Consider the following 17,089-nt stretch of genomic DNA (forward strand, 5'->3'; position numbering starts at 1 on the left):
AAGGCTGGGTTACGCTGCGAGTTCTGGCCATGTGACACGGTCCAGATCCTTCAGGAGGCACCAGGGGAGCACTATCTATTCCTCCCTCGACAATAGCTCCTCCAGCCACCATGGCAGCCTAATGAATCGTCCAGGATGGGGGTCGAGTCGGGGGGGGGCGCATCAGCCCAGGATCACGCTGCTTAGATGGGGGCTATTAAACATGCCGGGGGCCCAGCCTGAAGGTGGAGACACCAAGACTGGAGCCTCTTGGGATCACCCTTCTCTGGCTGGGCAAAGCTCGGAGCCCGGTGCCCTGTGGGGGATTCCAGCAAGGCCCCCGTATAGTGCAGTGGGCCCTGCAGGGAGCCTGGGTACTTAGGCCACGGCTGTTCCTCGGCGTACTGGAGGCAGAGGGGGCAGGGGGTGTCGGGGGGGGGGGGGGGGGGACGCTTAGGGCTAGGGCCAAGGATGATGAGCACCGGGAGAGAGGGGCTGTCCTGGGGGACATACTCTGGAGATCGGAACGGCAAGCGCGGTTTGAAGAGCACAGGAAGGCGGGGTTAGGGATCAGGAGGAAAACTAGCATGGCCCAAACTAAGCCCGCGGTCAGCCCGCCCGAACGGAGCATCTCCAGCCGCACCTCGCGGACAGCCCCCGCCTCCGGCCAACAGCCTAACAGATGGAGAGAAAGGGTTCAACCAAGAATGGACCTGCAACTCTCATTTGGGCTCCAGGTTAAAACTCCTAAATAAACAGCAGTCGTGAGACACTTAGTGGCCACGGGACACACGAGTCACGAGGGACGGATTTATAAACCGCCCCGTCGGCCCCCATGGGACGCCCTGCGAGTTTGCACGCTCGGGGTCATTCCTGCAAACACGGCACATCGACGGAACCCCCCCCCCCCGATAGTGGCCAGCAGATCCTGACACCTCCTTTCCAGGATGGAGGCCCAATTTAGCACGTTTCCGTGCGCGCAGCCCTAGGAGGTGGCGTCGTGCCCGGACGGCGGGGGCCACGGCCCACGTCAGTGGGAGCCATAGTGTCGCCCTGGCCTCGTTATCTCGGGCTGGAGCTGGAGCGCCAGCTTGGCCCATCACTCAGCCCGGGAGTGAGGCGGACGCCGTCAGCAAGTGGCGGGCAGGCAGGCAGGACCGACGGCTCCCCGGTGGCCGGCAGGCTCTAATGAGCCCTAATGGTCAGGGATATCCCTACGTAGCCAGCTGTCCAGGGGAGCGGACCGGTACCGGAGCGCTGCGCTGCGGCAGACGGGCCCCATACCACAATAGACCGCTCAATTTGTTAGGTCAAGAAGCGAGCGACACCGCTCGGGGATACGCGGGGCCCCCGCTCAGTAATTTGGGGAGGGCTCATTATGTCTCCTTATGATGACATGTGAAGGGCACACACACATCCCAAGGGCTGATTCACAAAAGGGTGATGTAGTCATGAAGATACATTAAAAAAAAAATAATAAGAAACTGGGTGAGAGCTGGGGCAAATTCGACCGAGCGAAAGATGCACCTCAGAAGCAGTCAGATGACAACCTGGAGAGATGTAAAAATACCGTCTTCCCCTGCTGCCAAACTGGGAATGTGATGTGGAGGTTCTGTTATTTTACAGCTATTTACCTGACAGAATTACACATACGCAAATACAGATCCATCCATCCATGCATCCATCCATCCATCTGGAGGATAGATAGAGCCTATGCCAGGCAGGGGACACCCTGGATGGGATGCCCGTCAGTCACAGTGCACCTACTCACAATCACGCAATGTTTGTGAACCATACTACCATACCACTCTCCTTTGACCTGAAGGGGAAAATCCAAAAAATATCTGGGTGTTTCCCAGTCTTACGCACTCACTGTGCTACCTGGGACAGGCTCCGCCAACCACCGATTTTGGTTAGTAAAAGGGGCTGGAAGATAGACGTACTGCTGGCATTCCTTAGCCGTGCAAAGTTGAGACGTCTGCGAAGAACAAAGGTGGACAGAGAGCATCTGCGATGGGGCAGACTTCTGCCGTACCTGGCGATGAACCCAACGCGGCCAGGAAATCGAAGGGGCATCTGATTGGCGTGCCCTCTGGCACTTCCTGGGCCTGGTGCCATGTTCCCTCGCAACTGGGGGGGGGGCCCTCGGCGAGTTTACAAGTTCACAGCTTATCCCTGACCCAATAGCGAGCACGCGGCTGACTTTTAATTCTCCCTCCACCCCTGGGGCTCTTCCTCCTGTGGACAGGGCCGTCAGGGAGCCCACGGGCGTTTCACTAAATGGCCGGGCTGTGCTCATGGCTCACCCAAAGCTGTGTGGCGATGACCTTCACCGAAAGTGCCCCTGAGCTGGTGAAAACACTGCAGCTCACGCAGAAATTAACCATATCTGTGCCACGATTAAGAGATGAGGGCGGCTTATCGGCTATCGAGCGGGACTTAGAGCAGGGATGGCCGATCGATTGCCTAACGAGGGAGATCACTCCGTATGGATTGCTAAAGGAAAAAGCATTCCGATCCTAGAGATACTGCTTTTAAATTTCTCATAGGGGTAATTATTTGGTGATCAGGAATTCCTGAAAGTGGAGCTCATCTCTCCCCTTTACCTCTTGCGATCCATTAAGGAACCTATTGTGTCACGTGTCATGCCACAGCCTAACGCATCTCACAAGCCTCATAAGCTCCTTTTGTGACCCCCGAGACTCTCTGCAGACTGTGTGGCAACGTCCTTTGTTGGGAGATCCGGGCCTGATGTCCGGGGGAAGCAGCTAACCTGACCTGCCCTCTCTGTCCACGCGAGGGGCCGAAGATGAGCCCTCTCTCTGGGAGGGGGCGGGGTCGAGGGTCGACCAGGCACTGGTAATTGAATCCTGCCTGCGACACAGCAAGGTGAGAGGTTGGGGATGGGTGGGGGGGATATATGATGACCACATTGGCCACGATGCCCCCATTCCTACCGGTGACTGACACTGACATTGGGGTCACCAGAGGAGATGGTTGAGGTGGGGGTGATGGAGGGGGGCTGTATTACTATCATTAATAATACCACACAGACTTGATCTCACCTCAGCCCCCCCCCACCCCGGTCACTGCCAGGCACAAAGGGCAGCACTGTAATCACTGTAAGTGCAATTGGGTGCAGGAATCCATTTTGACAGCGAATCGCCCAATGGTGACTTGACCACAATGTCATCAAGACTGAAGAGTGTGACACGCCTCCCTACGACTCAAAAATAGCCTCTAATCAGATGCGCCACAATCCGCTGAGGACCCTCCTGTCTGCGACTGCTCAGGACGCATTTTTCTGCACATGCTCTGTACCTGACATACCTGCGCTTCCCACACTTCCGGGGAATGCTGGCCTTCCGACTCATTAGCACTGAGAAACCGGGCTTAAACCCCAAACCATTTGAGGTTATAAAATTTCTTTATTACTGCAGCAGAGGTTACATCCAGTAATGTCAGGGTTACACAAAATGCAGATGAAAGGAACTCCGCATGATCCACTGGACTTCGGAATCAGAGCCATACCACACGATTCAATAAGCTCCTTTACCTGCTTCACAAGTGTGATTCCTTCCCGCCTGAAAGATCTCCAAACTCCTGGAGCTGACAGCTGCCTCCAAAATGACCTATTTGCAACTTTGCTTCTCGAGAAGTGAAAGGCTTCATCACCGGGAATGTCTCAGTCTGATCAGGTAGCGGGGGGTGAGGGGGGAGGGAAGGTGCCAAACTGCATGGCTCAGCATCCGGATCCCCGGAGCCCAGGTGAGTGACTCACACTAGAGCACGCACACGCATCCTGAGCATTAAAACAATAAATAGCTCCGCCCCCGAAGGCAGAGCGCCATGTGACACTCGGACCAGGGATGAAACTGAGCAATACGAGGGGCTCCCAGGATCATGGGAACAAACCAAAGAATGTCACATACTGAACAGCAACACTTCACTCCTGCGTGAACTCCAAGGTTTATCCGCAGAGCCCAGATCTTTCCGTACCGTACTGCCCTTGGCGTACCACAGATAGATGGTGCCCGCATGACACCCCGACGAGTCACAGGTACTCCAGGAGTCCGCGAAGCTGCTCCCATTCGCGATTCCTGCCCTTGAGCCAAGGGCTTGACAAAGTGACATGAGTGACAGAGATTTGCCTCTGCTGACAGCGATTTACAGTCATCGTTCGTCACCTACTTAACTCACAAAGTAGCCTCCCTGTCTCAAAACCAGGGGCCCTTGATGGATTCACCCACTGGTGACAACACCCATGTTAAGCATGTGGAAAATACAGTCATAAATTCTCACGCATCCCTGCTAGACTGAATATTATGGAGACCCGCAGAGCGTGTCCCACAGGGGTTAACCGCCACAAGCTTCGGTGAAACGTAGCGGGTGTGTGTTGAGTAGCAGCCCAGAGCCTGGCTGCAGCGCTGTTCGGGCCGCCGCGGAACGCTCCCTCGGCGCGGCGTGCTGGCGAATGCGGCCGCACTCATGTTAAGCTTGTTAGTCACCCTGGATGCGATCTTGTTAGCTGTGGCTCTCCACACTTTCTAGTGCTGCCTTTTACACATACACACCTACTCAAAGTGCGGGAGCGGTGGCGCAGATGCACAAAGGCGGCGTACACGCACTCAGACTGCGGGGGGCGTGCGTGTGCAGACAGAGAGTCAGGTGTCACGGGAGCGTACAGGGCGGGCACAGGGATAGACTGGCAGACGAACCGAGAGCACAAACAGTCTGACATGTGCAGAGACAGACTCACAGACACACAGTAAGCAGGGACAGACCCACGGACACAATCAGCACAGTTTGATACACGAACACAGTCTGACATGAGCAGAGGGAGACTCACAGACACACAGCGAGCACAGAGACAGACTTACACACAAACCATGAACGCAGAGACAGACACACAGCAAGCACAGAGAATTTGACATGAGCAGAGGTAGACTCACAGACACACAGCAACCACAGAGTCAGACACACAGTGAGCATAGAGACAGACTCACAGACACACAGTGAGCACACAGTCTGACGCAGAGACAAACTCATGGACACATGCACAGAATACAGGAAAACAATCTAACATACAGGGAGAGCAACTAATGAACACGCGTGCGCACACACAGACACACACACACAGACACACACACACAGTGTTACCATTAAGAGCTGTCATTTTGACCCACTGTGCCCAGCGTTCAGTGTTCGACAGAAACGGGCCTGTACACTTCACGCTGCGCTCGGCGGGCTGCTACACCAACTCCTATCCGTATCGTCAGAGGTTGTCTGGTCGGACCACAGACACAAGCGCTGTCACCAGGCTGCTGCTCCCCACACCTTCTATTAACGAGGGAACCATGAATCCTCTTCGAAAACCAGCACATGGCCGGTGCCAAGCCCGCTGCACCGGCCATCCTGGAAAGACACGAGCTTTCAAAAGCGACAAGCTGTTCTTCCCTCCCCTCCAAAAGTCGCACGATATCGGTAAAGATTACATCTCAAAGCCGTAACCGCCTGAAGACAATTAAACAAGGTCTCCCAACGCCATCTGATCGTCAACCCTTCGAGAACAATATTCTAAATATAAACACATATTGGAAATAGGATTTTAGTTTGACTTCAGGCAACTATATGGTTTCTATGGCAACCCCTTTTTGTTTGTGATAATGAGGGGGAGGGGGCTGGATCGGCACATTGTCTTTAACAGTTTACCTACATGCATTTACGCTAAGGATGCGGCTTAACGCACGCTCAACACCGTGCGTGCAGCGTGCGAATTCTGCCCTTTGGCTCTCTCTTTTTTTTAAATAGCGTCTGTTAAGTATAGTTACTTCAGCGAATTTGACACCTTCACCAAATCCAAGAATTCATTCTGTGTACGCTGCCTCCTTGCATCCCAATAAAATCCGTGATATCCCCCCCTCCCTCCCCCGCCACAATATCCTCTTTCAGAAACAAAAAAAAAAAAAGCACGCAGCCATTTCAAAGGTCCATTTAAATGACAAAACACACCAAACAGCTTCGGAGCTGCGAACAGCGACTGTTTTGGTGCAGCCGTGGAAATTGGGACCCGAGGCCAAAAGAGGACCGTTGCAGTCGTTGCAGGCTACTTGTTTTATAAAACGAAAGTAGGTTGACTTTTTTGTGTGCTTGGAAGGAATTCTGTCACAGTTTGCCATCCATGCACCTACATACGCAAGAACATCTTTCAAATAGTGACATAACGATAAGCGAGTATCAACAACAATTTTTTATATTGTTATTATTGCTATTATTATGAATAATAATAATAATAATAGTAAATATGCAGTCAAAGAGCAGAAAGAGACCCCTTATGAGTGCAGAGTACATCAGTTTCTGATCAGTAGCGTGTCACTGGCAGCTGGAAACATCACACTGTTATTTTATTCATGTTCATCTTCAAAAACAAGTCACACACACGTGAGCTAATATTTGGTGTCTGCATTAATCGAATAGCAAAGATGGGTACGGGCAGCCCCCTCCCATCAGTACACGGCCCCCTGGAGAACGATGACCCTCCCCCTCCTCCCATTAGCGATCTCATTACTGTCAGCTGCCCACTACAGATCCCCTCCACACTATCTCCATGGCTTCTGGTATGGACTGCACACGTCAGTCTAGGTCCCAACTCTGGTGTTCTTCAACCTCTCAGATTTAGACTTGCTAAACTGTTTCAGTCTGACATCGAATTTCCTGGTACTGAGCAGAATTCACGGATCCTTCAAAGATGACAAGTGCTCCGGGTCCCGTGGCAGCAAGGCAGCAAAGCTTCTCCAAACCGTGACACTTCCACCGCCGCCCCTGACTGCCAGTGGGAGCTTCTCACCGCCACCAAAATGGCTCGCTGTTTGTCAGGAGTAACGTGACTGCCGCTTCACACCCCAACCTGTCTGCAGAGCGCTGCCCAGAGCTCATAAGGAGCCCAGAAGTATGTTTTGAAAACTTCACATATGTCTGTGTTTTTTTTTTGCTGAGCATTCATATCCACTCCATTTTTAATGGGGGGGGGTCACTCAAGACTAAAGAAACCTGCAGATAAATAATATAATTATAATTCAGAATTTGGTGAATTCTGAGGTCATTGTTGACACACCACAGCACACAGGGCACAACAACGAAATGCATCCTCTGCATTTAACCCGTATGTGACATCGTGACATAGCAGGGGGCAGCTAATTCAGCGCCTGGGGAGCAGAGCTTGGGGGCGGTACCTTGCTCAGGGTACCTGAGTGGTGCCTTGCTGGTTGGGGATTTGAACCTGCAATCTTTCAATTACAAGTGCATTTCCCTAACCATTAAGCCACCAGTGCCCAGACACACTACTGCCCAGAGGCACCACTGCCCAGAGACACCTCTACCCAGAGACACCACTGCCCATAGGCGCCACTGCCCAGATGCACCACTACCCAGAGACACCACTGCCCATAGGCGCCACTGCCCAGATGCACCACTGCCCATAGGCACCACTGCCCAGAGACACCACTGCCCATAGGCACCACTGCCCAGACGCACCACTGCCCATAGGCACCACTGCCCAGACGCACCACTGCCCAGACGCACCACTGCCCAGACGCACCACTGCCCAGAGGCACCACTGCCCAGACGCACCACTGCCCAGACGCACCACTGCCCAGACGCACCACTGCCCAGACACCACTGCCCAGACGCACCACTGCCCAGACGCACCACTGCCCAGAGGCACCACTGCCCAGAGGCTCCACTGCCCAGACGCACCACTGCCCAGACGCACCACTGCCCATAGGCACCACTGCCCAGACACCAATGCCCAGAGGCACCACTGCCCAGAGGCACCACTGCCCATAGGCACCACTGCCCAGACGCACCACTGCCCAGACGCACCACTGCCCAGACGCACCACTGCCCAGACGCACCACTGCCCAGACGCACCACTGCCCAGACACCACTGCCCAGAGGCACCACTGCCCAGACACCACTGCCCAGAGGCACCACTGCCCATAGGCACCACTGCCCAGACACCAATGCCCAGACGCACCACTGCCCAGACGCACCACTGCCCAGACGCACCACTGCCCATAGGCACCACTGCCCAGACACCACTGCCCAGACGCACCACTGCCCAGACACCACTGCCCAGACACCACTTCCCAGAGGCACCACTGCCCAAATGATGTACTTCTATGGCGACAAAGACAGAGAAAACTCCTGGCCTGAAAGATCCTCATCCATATAATGCATCTGTAAATTTGCCTTTATGAATGACTTCTGGAATATGGATTACAGACTGATAAACATGTTCAGTGAGTGGACACTCACTGGACAAAACCAGGCCTGACTGCCTGAATACTCTGCCTTTATGAATCCCATTATCTGTGTGATTTTAATAGGGCAGTGGGAGGGGTTCCCCATACGTGATCTGACTACTTTCATGCCATTTCATTAGTTTGCTGTGTCATTTGTTTTGGATTGCAGACTATAACCCACAAAAAGATCTGACATAATCTATAGTGAGAAATAATACTGGAATTCTTGGATTACTGCCCCCAAATCTGGACATTATGATCCGGAAGCGAGATGCTGGCATGAGGGGTGCAAAAGAACATGGGACTGTGGAGGTCTGTGGGTCGGTACAGTAATAATCACACCACAGCTAAAAACAATAATCATGATAAAAGGTTTCTGAAGGCACCATGGAGATGAACGGGACGTAGAAATTATTGGAGGAGCAGTTGATAGCATTTTGTGTGCGTCTGAATCGACTGTAAAATTAACAAAGATGAAAAACAAGCAGGGGGCGGAGCCTGAAGTCGGCCTTGCTGACGGGGAAACAGCGCACCTCCTGCTGGCTGAGGAGCTCGAGGAGGAGGCCCTTGCCTGAAGCCAGCCTTGCAGGCGTGGAAACAGCGCACCTCCTGCTGGCTGAGGTTGTCAGGGAGGAGGCCCTCGCCTGAAGCCGGCCTTGCAGGCATGGAAACGGCACACCTCCTGCTGGCTGAGGTTGTCAGGGAGGAGGCCCTCGCCTGAAGCCGGCCTTGCAGGCGTGGAAACAGCGCACCTCCTGCTGGCTGAGGAGCTCGAGGAGGAGGCCCTTGCCTGAAGCCAGCCTTGCAGGCGTGGAAACAGCGCACCTCCTGCTGGCTGAGGTTGTCAGGGAGGAGGCCCTCGCCTGAAGCCGGCCTTGCAGGCATGGAAACGGCACACCTCCTGCTGGCTGAGGAGCTCAGGGAGGAGGCCCTCGCCTGAAGCCGGCCTTGCAGGCATGGAAACAGCGCACCTCCTGCTGGCTGAGGAGCTCGAGGAGGAGGCCCTTGCCTGAAGCCAGCCTTGCAGGCGTGGAAACAGCGCACCTCCTGCTGGCTGAGGTTGTCAGGGAGGAGGCCCTCGCCTGAAGCCGGCCTTGCAGGCATGGAAACGGCACACCTCCTGCTGGCTGAGGTTGTCAGGGAGGAGGCCCTCGCCTGAAGCCGGCCTTGCAGGCGTGGAAACAGCGCACCTCCTGCTGGCTGAGGAGCTCAGGGCGGAGGCCCACTCCTGAAGCTGGCCTTGGAGACGGGGAAACAGCGCACCTCCTGCTGGCTGAGGAGCTCAGAGCAGAGGCCCTTGTCTGAAGCTGACCTTGCAGATGGGGAAACCACATACCTCCTACCTCCGAATGTGCTGCCCGAGGTGCTCAGGGAGGAGGCCATCACAGTCCTTGCACAGAGATAAAAGCTACACGCAGACCCCCAGTGGGGGGGATCCTCTCCCATCCACTAGACCCCAGATAAGGTTCCTCCCTCCTTCAGAAGACCCACAACATGTGGATGCCCTAACAATATTCATTAACCACCCACAACGGCAGTTCCCAGTTTTGTCGGAAATCCACCATTTACTTTAATCATTCATCTAACATTTTATTCATTTATCTGATGCTTTTATCCAAAAAAACTCACGGAAGAGGGGTTACAATTTACAATTCACAATCCCAATTCCTTGGGATTCGAACCCATGATGCATGTGTTGTTAGCAGCAATGTCTGTTGAACCACAGGAGGTGGTCACAGACCATAACATTGTATGCCGCACGCTGAGTCTTTGTTACCTACAGCAGGTAGAAAGGCTGAAATCTGAGACCTCAGAGATACAAACCGCAAGGGAAAGCTTCCCGAAATGAATACAGGCATCTTCCTTTTACCCCATATCCACCGGAGGCTGCATTACACGTGGCGAATAAGAGGCCAGGCGGCAGGGTACAGGGGAGGCCATCGGAACAGATCCCCCAGCCCCAACCTAGAAAGTGCTCTGGCTGCCAATCAACGGAACAGCCCGTAATAACAAGAAGGTGCCAGTCATTAATGAAATCCAGGGCGTCAAAATAACGCAGCGCACGAGGCGAGCAACCGCAAACACCTACAACAAACATTAGTGCTGCGGCGGACACCAGCCAGCGCAGTAAATGCGGTGAGGATTAGTCATGTTCACAGGAATGGGCCACAAAGCCACAGTCGCCAGCCTTCCGGTGCCACCCGTGCAGCTCCAGGGGGGGTGGGCGCGGCGGCCCTACCTGCACTCTCCCTCGGGACCGTGATGGATGCTAATGTGTTTCCTGAAGCCCCCCCCCACCCCCCCACGCTCCGCCAAGCTTATGGCCACTCTAAGGCACGAGTTGTGAATTAAGATCTCGAGACTGACACACCTGTCATGTCCATATTGTGGGGATCTCAGCATCCGAGCGCCGTTCCGTACTCACTTCCCGGCTCCCTACCGTGCCTGTAGACCATGTCCATGAGGAAGGCAGCCTCCCGCAGCACCTGCACATACAGAACTGACAAACCCCCCCTCCCCCCAATTCCACCCACCTAAGGCTAAAACACGGCCACCCATCCTCCCTCGCCCTGCCGCGACAAGGCCGGTTCGTGCTCCGAAAGGGTTACAACCGAACCGCGTTTCTTCAACAGGCAGAGGGAGCCGCAAATCGCGTCGAGCGAAGTGGAGCAGAGCACGGGCACCCGACATGGTACCAGGCCTCCGAGGCACAATTAGGATTTTACGGCAGGAAGAAATCCACATTCCTGCACACACAAACCCCCTTTCTTCCTCTCCCTCAATCAGAACTTTCTTCTTTATTTTTTTCTCTAGGAAGAACCCCGAGCGCCATTTTGCAGGATTTAGGAAAGGAAAAAGAAAAAAATTAAATAAAACTGTGAGCTTCTTCTGGCACGAGATGTGTGGTTAAGCTAAATGCTTAGGTATTCTCACATCCTTCAGCTTTTTTTTTTTTTTTTAATTTCTGTTGTGAAAACCGAGGGCCAGCTGGTGAGGGAGTTTGTTTGAAGTGAAGTGTAGGAGCCCAGCCATGCTGGCAGGGATTCCACGCTCTCTCTCCATATTTAAAAAGTCAGAAAAGTGCTGTCCTGAAGACGGACCCGCTGGCCGCGAGACGGACTGACTGACGGCGACTGGCAGTCAGAAATTACAGCCCCGAGAACCAAAACAACCTAATTTGATTAAGCATGCGAGTACATACGATTAATGTTGAATTTTATTCCATTTTTAACCAAAAAACATAAAACACTAAGGGCTGGTCGATTTCTAGGAAGGATAGAACACAACAATTAAAGTAAATCAAGACTTAATTCAAATAAATGAAATATTTTTATTTCCCAGAGGGCAAGATGGCAGGTGTGCCCTGGTCCTACTGTCCTGATGCTACCCAGATCAGTCTGATTCAGTATGCAGGAAAGGCCAGATCCCCCCAGCATTAATTAATACCGATAATTTGTTACGATCGCTGAGGTGAGACACCCTCGATGTAAAAACAAGCTTCGCCTGCTACTGACTGATCGCATCTTCATTTAATCACATCGTCAAACAGTCAGAGCAGGGAGCACTTAAAGAAAGACAATCGTAACGGAAAACAAGAAAGAACAACGCAGATGTTAGTGGTCAGATTATTCCCCAAGAAGGAAACAAGAGAAATATGGAGATAAAAGGCTCTAAAAGTGGATGTGAACAGCTGAGAGTAAAATGGAGACGGACACGGGGGGGGTCATCGCCAGATCACACGACAAGGTGACAGGATGTCACAGGACGCCAATCGCGGTATGACCCCACACCCGCAGCATCCTAGCTAATCGGGGGGGGGGGGGGGGGGAGAGGGCTGATCCATTAACGATTTTGACGGTTTTGACGTTGACATTTTGGCCTGGACAAGGGGGAGACGCGGGCACGTGGCGCCTGTCACCGCGGATACGAGGAGGGGCTCCGGCCTGTGTCTTTAGGAAAGGTTAAGTATGTCTCACAGCGACAGAGCAGCCGGCCCCAGCGCTCCGATGCGGCACCCCTTCGCTGCACTGTTCCTCTCCTGCCGCCTTGCATCTCCCTCTTCCCTCTCCACGGCGTCTCTGAGCATTCCAACATTTCCGGAGAGGAACGCCGAGCTGCCCTGTCCTCCGGCCTCCATTCCGCAATATGCGGATGGCTGTGCGGATCAGGCTCCTTTCCTGGGAAAAACACAAGTGTCCACGTTCCCCCACATGCCCTTGCCTTGTGGGGGAGGAGCTCAGTGGAGCGCCAGTCACTGCAGGGTAATGCAAATCACTTTAATATGTTAAGGAGATTAAACTGGATAAATGTCTAGATACATTTTTTTGTAAAGCCACATAAACCTCTAGTGTTTTTATTTCGGGGGGGTAGGTTATGTGAGTCAGTTGAAATGATCAACAACAAACCCCCCAAAAATCCAATGCGATTGGCTGAGGAAAATCAAGCTTATTTGAGATTTTACTTCTAAGCTCCTTGGCTGTAAGACCATCCCACCCTCCTTATTATTTTTAACACCGAACCCTTAGGACAACAAAGACTTCACGCCGACACAGGTCACAATCGCGTATCTGCCCGCCGCCGCTCCCAAATTATCCCGCCTGTCGCTTCCCGCTTGTGTCAAATGCATCCCGCTAATGCGCTGCGGCCCGGACGCGTCCGTCAGCCCGCCGACGGAGGCTAGCGATTTATCAGGTAAACGGCACATACGCGCAGACTGGGAGAGGAGATGGCGGCATTTCGCCAGGATGAGTGACGAGCTTACGGAAGTAAGGTAGCTCACGGGGACTTTGGATTAAAAACACACGCGGCACTCAGCCATGGATCGGCTGCTTGTATTTTTCGACTTTATCAAAGTTTGGCCACCAAGTCACAAACCATTAAGTGTTTAATACACCGAATATACTGCCACTTAGTGGCACCACTTGAAGATAGACACGTGCCGTGTGTAACAATGCTGCCGCATGCTAACGAGTGGCTGCAACTCGCTTACATGCGTCGCTCATGATTGTCACTACATGCATATCTGGCGCGTAAGTGGTGTCACTCCCCAGGAGCGACCAAGCATCAGGGACAGCATCTAAACATCATTGCTTGAGTTAACGGCATCAGGACGAATAGCGTGAGACAGCACAGATACGGAGCTACATTAGGTTTAAAGGGCGATTCGTGATGTGTTAAGGGGTCAGACCGACGCAGGGGGAGTGCAACCTCGCACCATCGTTGCAGGTACACTCTCGGGGGTTACTTGCTGAGTCATGCTTCGATTCAGCAACCACGGTCGTTTACAATATACAGGAGGACGACACCCTGAATACCATCTGATACATTCCTTCTGAGATTTCTACCAAACAAATTATTCTCCAACATTGCGCAAAGACCGTGATCCTCACCAGGACAAGCAGATAGATGACAGATGCATGCATGTATAGATGATACAATGTCATTCATTTACAAGTGGTTTTCCTTTAAATATGAATTTATAAAATCTGACCCTTTCTCCAACCTCGCATACAGTTAAACCCACAGTTAATGCTACGTTACTCAGAAAGAGATAGAAACAGGTGCAAATTTTACAATGCTGCAAAAAAAGTGCGAAATCTGGCCCAGTGTTTCTCAGAATGCAACTGGAGCACTAAATGCGTTGTTACGCAATTCTAAGCATGCCATTTTTATGCAAAAACTCTCCATGAGATCGCACAGCATATCCCGATATAAACAATCGCCGTTAAAACAGCCAGGAACGACTCACTCTTACAACCCAGCACTTGAATTCAGCGGCTTTAACGAGGCTTTTGATTTCCCAATCAGTAAGATTCTCCCTCGATGGAATGGACCCAGGAACCGACGGCTGGTGTAACCAAAGCAGGTTTGCCGTGTCTCGGTAGCTGTGTAAGGGAATGCAGATTGCATCTTAAGGGGATTTAAATATTCCTGCAATTTCATTCAGCTGTGCATTGAAATGAACAAATGTAGGGGCAAACTGAGACGGTGCCCTGACGTTTTTCATCAATAAGCTCTCACAACTACACTCACTGGCCTTTACACACAAGAGCAACACTTGGAGAAAACACCCCCCCCCCCTCCAAAAACAAAAAAAAAAGCACCTGCTACTGTACTCCCCTGGTTATTTTCCGCAGAATCTTTTACCCCTATAAATGGCGTGTGCGCTTCTATTTCTGACGGGGTCTGGAGTTTCTGGAGACGGGTGGGAAGGGTGACAGTGGAAACCGGCAATGAGATTACGACAGTAAATTGATTTGCTTTGTCCTTTCAGACAAGCGCCCACAAGAGGCAGGCTGAAGCCAAAGCTCCCTGTCACCCCACCCTTCCTTGTCCGCCCTCTTCATCCAGGGATAGGACAAGGACACGACCGAGAGTGAGCGCAGAGTGTCTCAGAGCGCCCCCTGCAGTTATATTTAAATGAACGGATGCAGTGGTTAAGGCTGAACCGTGAACAGGAAGAGCATTAATGCCCAAGCCAGATCCATCCAGGAACTCCTCCGACGCGCCCCGTGATGACGACCGGGGGCGGGGAGCGGAAGACCGAAGCAGCCCCCCCTGGACCTTGATGTGGGTAGTGATGGGCCCTTCTTAGATGGGACCTTAAACAGCAAGGGGGGGCTACTACCCACTACTGCTGGCCAAACCCCCCCGTGCGTGTGCCTCCCCTGCGCGTGCCCCCCCGCTCTGCGCTGCTGTTTCTATGCTTCGTATAAATAGAATTTAATTTCTTTATGTTTATCTTACGCCGGGGCACGGCTGGCATTATGAATCTCGCCTCGGCCTGCCCCCCCTAGCCGGGCCGCTGTTTCACTCTCGTTTTAATGAGCTCTGAACCTTGCAAATCTGGTGCTTATTAAATATAAGAGGACTCCATTTTAATCCCACACCATATATTACTTCTATATCTCCTCCATCCCTCCATGCTGCACACACTCGCAGGAGTCATGTCATAGACAAAGGAACGTGTGTGTGTGTGTGTAGGTGTGTGGTCCAGGTGTACATTACAATATGGGGAGCAAATGTTCCCCAATTTGATAAAAACATGGTATTTTGACTTTGTGGGGAGCATTTTTTCGGTCCCCACAAGGGAAATTCAATTTTATAAAAATCTGTGACTACAATCAAAAAACTAAAAGTGGCAAAACTCTTGTGTTTTGCTTGGTTACTTGTGGTTAAGGTTAGGGCTGGGTGGGGGCTATGCTTGTCATTGTTGGGATTATGGTTTGTCCCATAGAAATGAATGGATGGTCCCCACAAAGATATGAATACAGGTCTGTGTGTGTGTGTGTGTGTATTGAAGTACAGAGTGGTAGCTGGGCTGGGGGGTCTTTACAAGAGGAAAAGTATCACTCTCTTTGAAAGACTTCCCATCTAAGGCATGAGGAATCCCCTTAAGAGACAGGGGGGGCGTGAGTGGAACCGGTGGGATTTGGTGATCCTGCTTCAGCCAAGCGCCAGGCATCCATCTCGCTACCCTGCCTACGAGCGGCGCCGAGCCGTTCACTACGGCCGGCCGCTGCTGGGATCTTGCCCTAATCCCCCCATTGATGGTAAAACACATTTTCACGGTCATTTAAATCATATTTTACTCTCCCACAGCCGGTGAAGCTTTATGCCGCCTCAGCTCTTCCCACTCCTCTAGAGAGAAAGGAGAGAAAAGGAAAAGAGATGGAGGGATAATGAAGAGAGAAATGCTAACGCGGAGCTGTAGGTGTAGTGGGACACAGTGGCCTGGTAGGGGGCATGTTCTGTAGACAGGCCTTGGGGGGCCGGCTCCCACACCTCGGTCCTCAACACCTGGCACGGCCACATCTAGGGCCGGGGCCACAGGAGCACTGTCCCCAGCTGAAAGCCGACTGGCCCTTGGAGGACATATCCGTTGTCACTCACCAATTCAAAGCGTCTCATTTGCTAATTCTATGGTTGGCCCCACTGTATGAATTATGCTCCCTCTTATGCCCACCCCCCCCCACCTTAAAAACCCTACAATTGCCCCTGGCACCTGGGCTCCCATCGGCGGCCCCCAGGGGCCCATGGAACATGTAGAAACAGCTCCGCTTTGTGGAGCCGCGGATTACGCGGCTTACAGCCTCCCGCCATTCAGCCCGAGAGGCTTCGCATAACAGTGCCGATAATTCTCTCAACGCCAAGAGCCCGGCGTATGTTTCTTGGGGGGGGGGGGGGGGGGGATGTTAAGTGGGTCAGTTTAATGGCAGTGCCACTGCATCGAGCGGGAACACAAGCCCAGGGGGGAGACAAGGAGCAGGAACCAAAGTGTAGTTTAATGCTGCACGCCGTTCATAGGCCCATGAAAGTGCCAGATTTATCGCTGCACTCTCCGTGTCACTCGCCTATGTGCGGCGGAGAGCCTGCAGTGCACACGTGCAGAGCGAGCACCTATCGCCGCGGCCCGCGGACGGAACAGGGACACAGCAGCGGCGGGGGGACAAGCACAGGCTCCGCGGCTTCTCCCTCCGGCGAGCCCCCCGCAGGAAGACCTCTGAGGAATCCTCCCTGGGTGGATGTGTGGGCTTCCCGGGGAATGACGGGGTGCTCTTTGGCGGAACCCCACCCGCGCCGCACCGCGCCGTGCCAGGCCCGGGGAAGAGTGGGCAGCCCGGAGACGGCAGCCTGCAGTGGGCACTGCCAGGCTCAGCGAGCTCCTGTCGTCATCCGCAGCTCGCAGAATAGAACATTCAGGCGCATCGAGAGAAAGAAAAAAAATTAAATAACCGGGGGGTGGGGGGCTGACTTTAAATCCTCTCTCACCGCCCCCATACCTATCTATTTAGCAAAGCATACAA

General features: G+C 53.0%; 2 protein-coding genes across 3 annotated transcripts in view; one reads left to right on the forward strand and one right to left on the reverse strand.

Annotated features, from left to right (window-relative positions):
- tcf7l1b (transcription factor 7 like 1b) overlaps positions 1-17,089 on the forward strand; it is a 611,697-nt gene that overhangs the window by 69,316 nt on the left and 525,292 nt on the right. The window lies entirely within an intron of this gene.
- The window catches only part of LOC125711381 (phosphatidylethanolamine-binding protein 4), a 73,095-nt gene that overhangs the window by 47,827 nt on the left and 8,179 nt on the right, over positions 1-17,089 (reverse strand). The gene's annotated exons all lie outside the window — the stretch shown is intronic.

This window comes from Brienomyrus brachyistius, chromosome 2 (assembly GCF_023856365.1).
Source record: "Brienomyrus brachyistius isolate T26 chromosome 2, BBRACH_0.4, whole genome shotgun sequence".
Lineage (NCBI taxonomy): Eukaryota > Metazoa > Chordata > Actinopteri > Osteoglossiformes > Mormyridae > Brienomyrus > Brienomyrus brachyistius.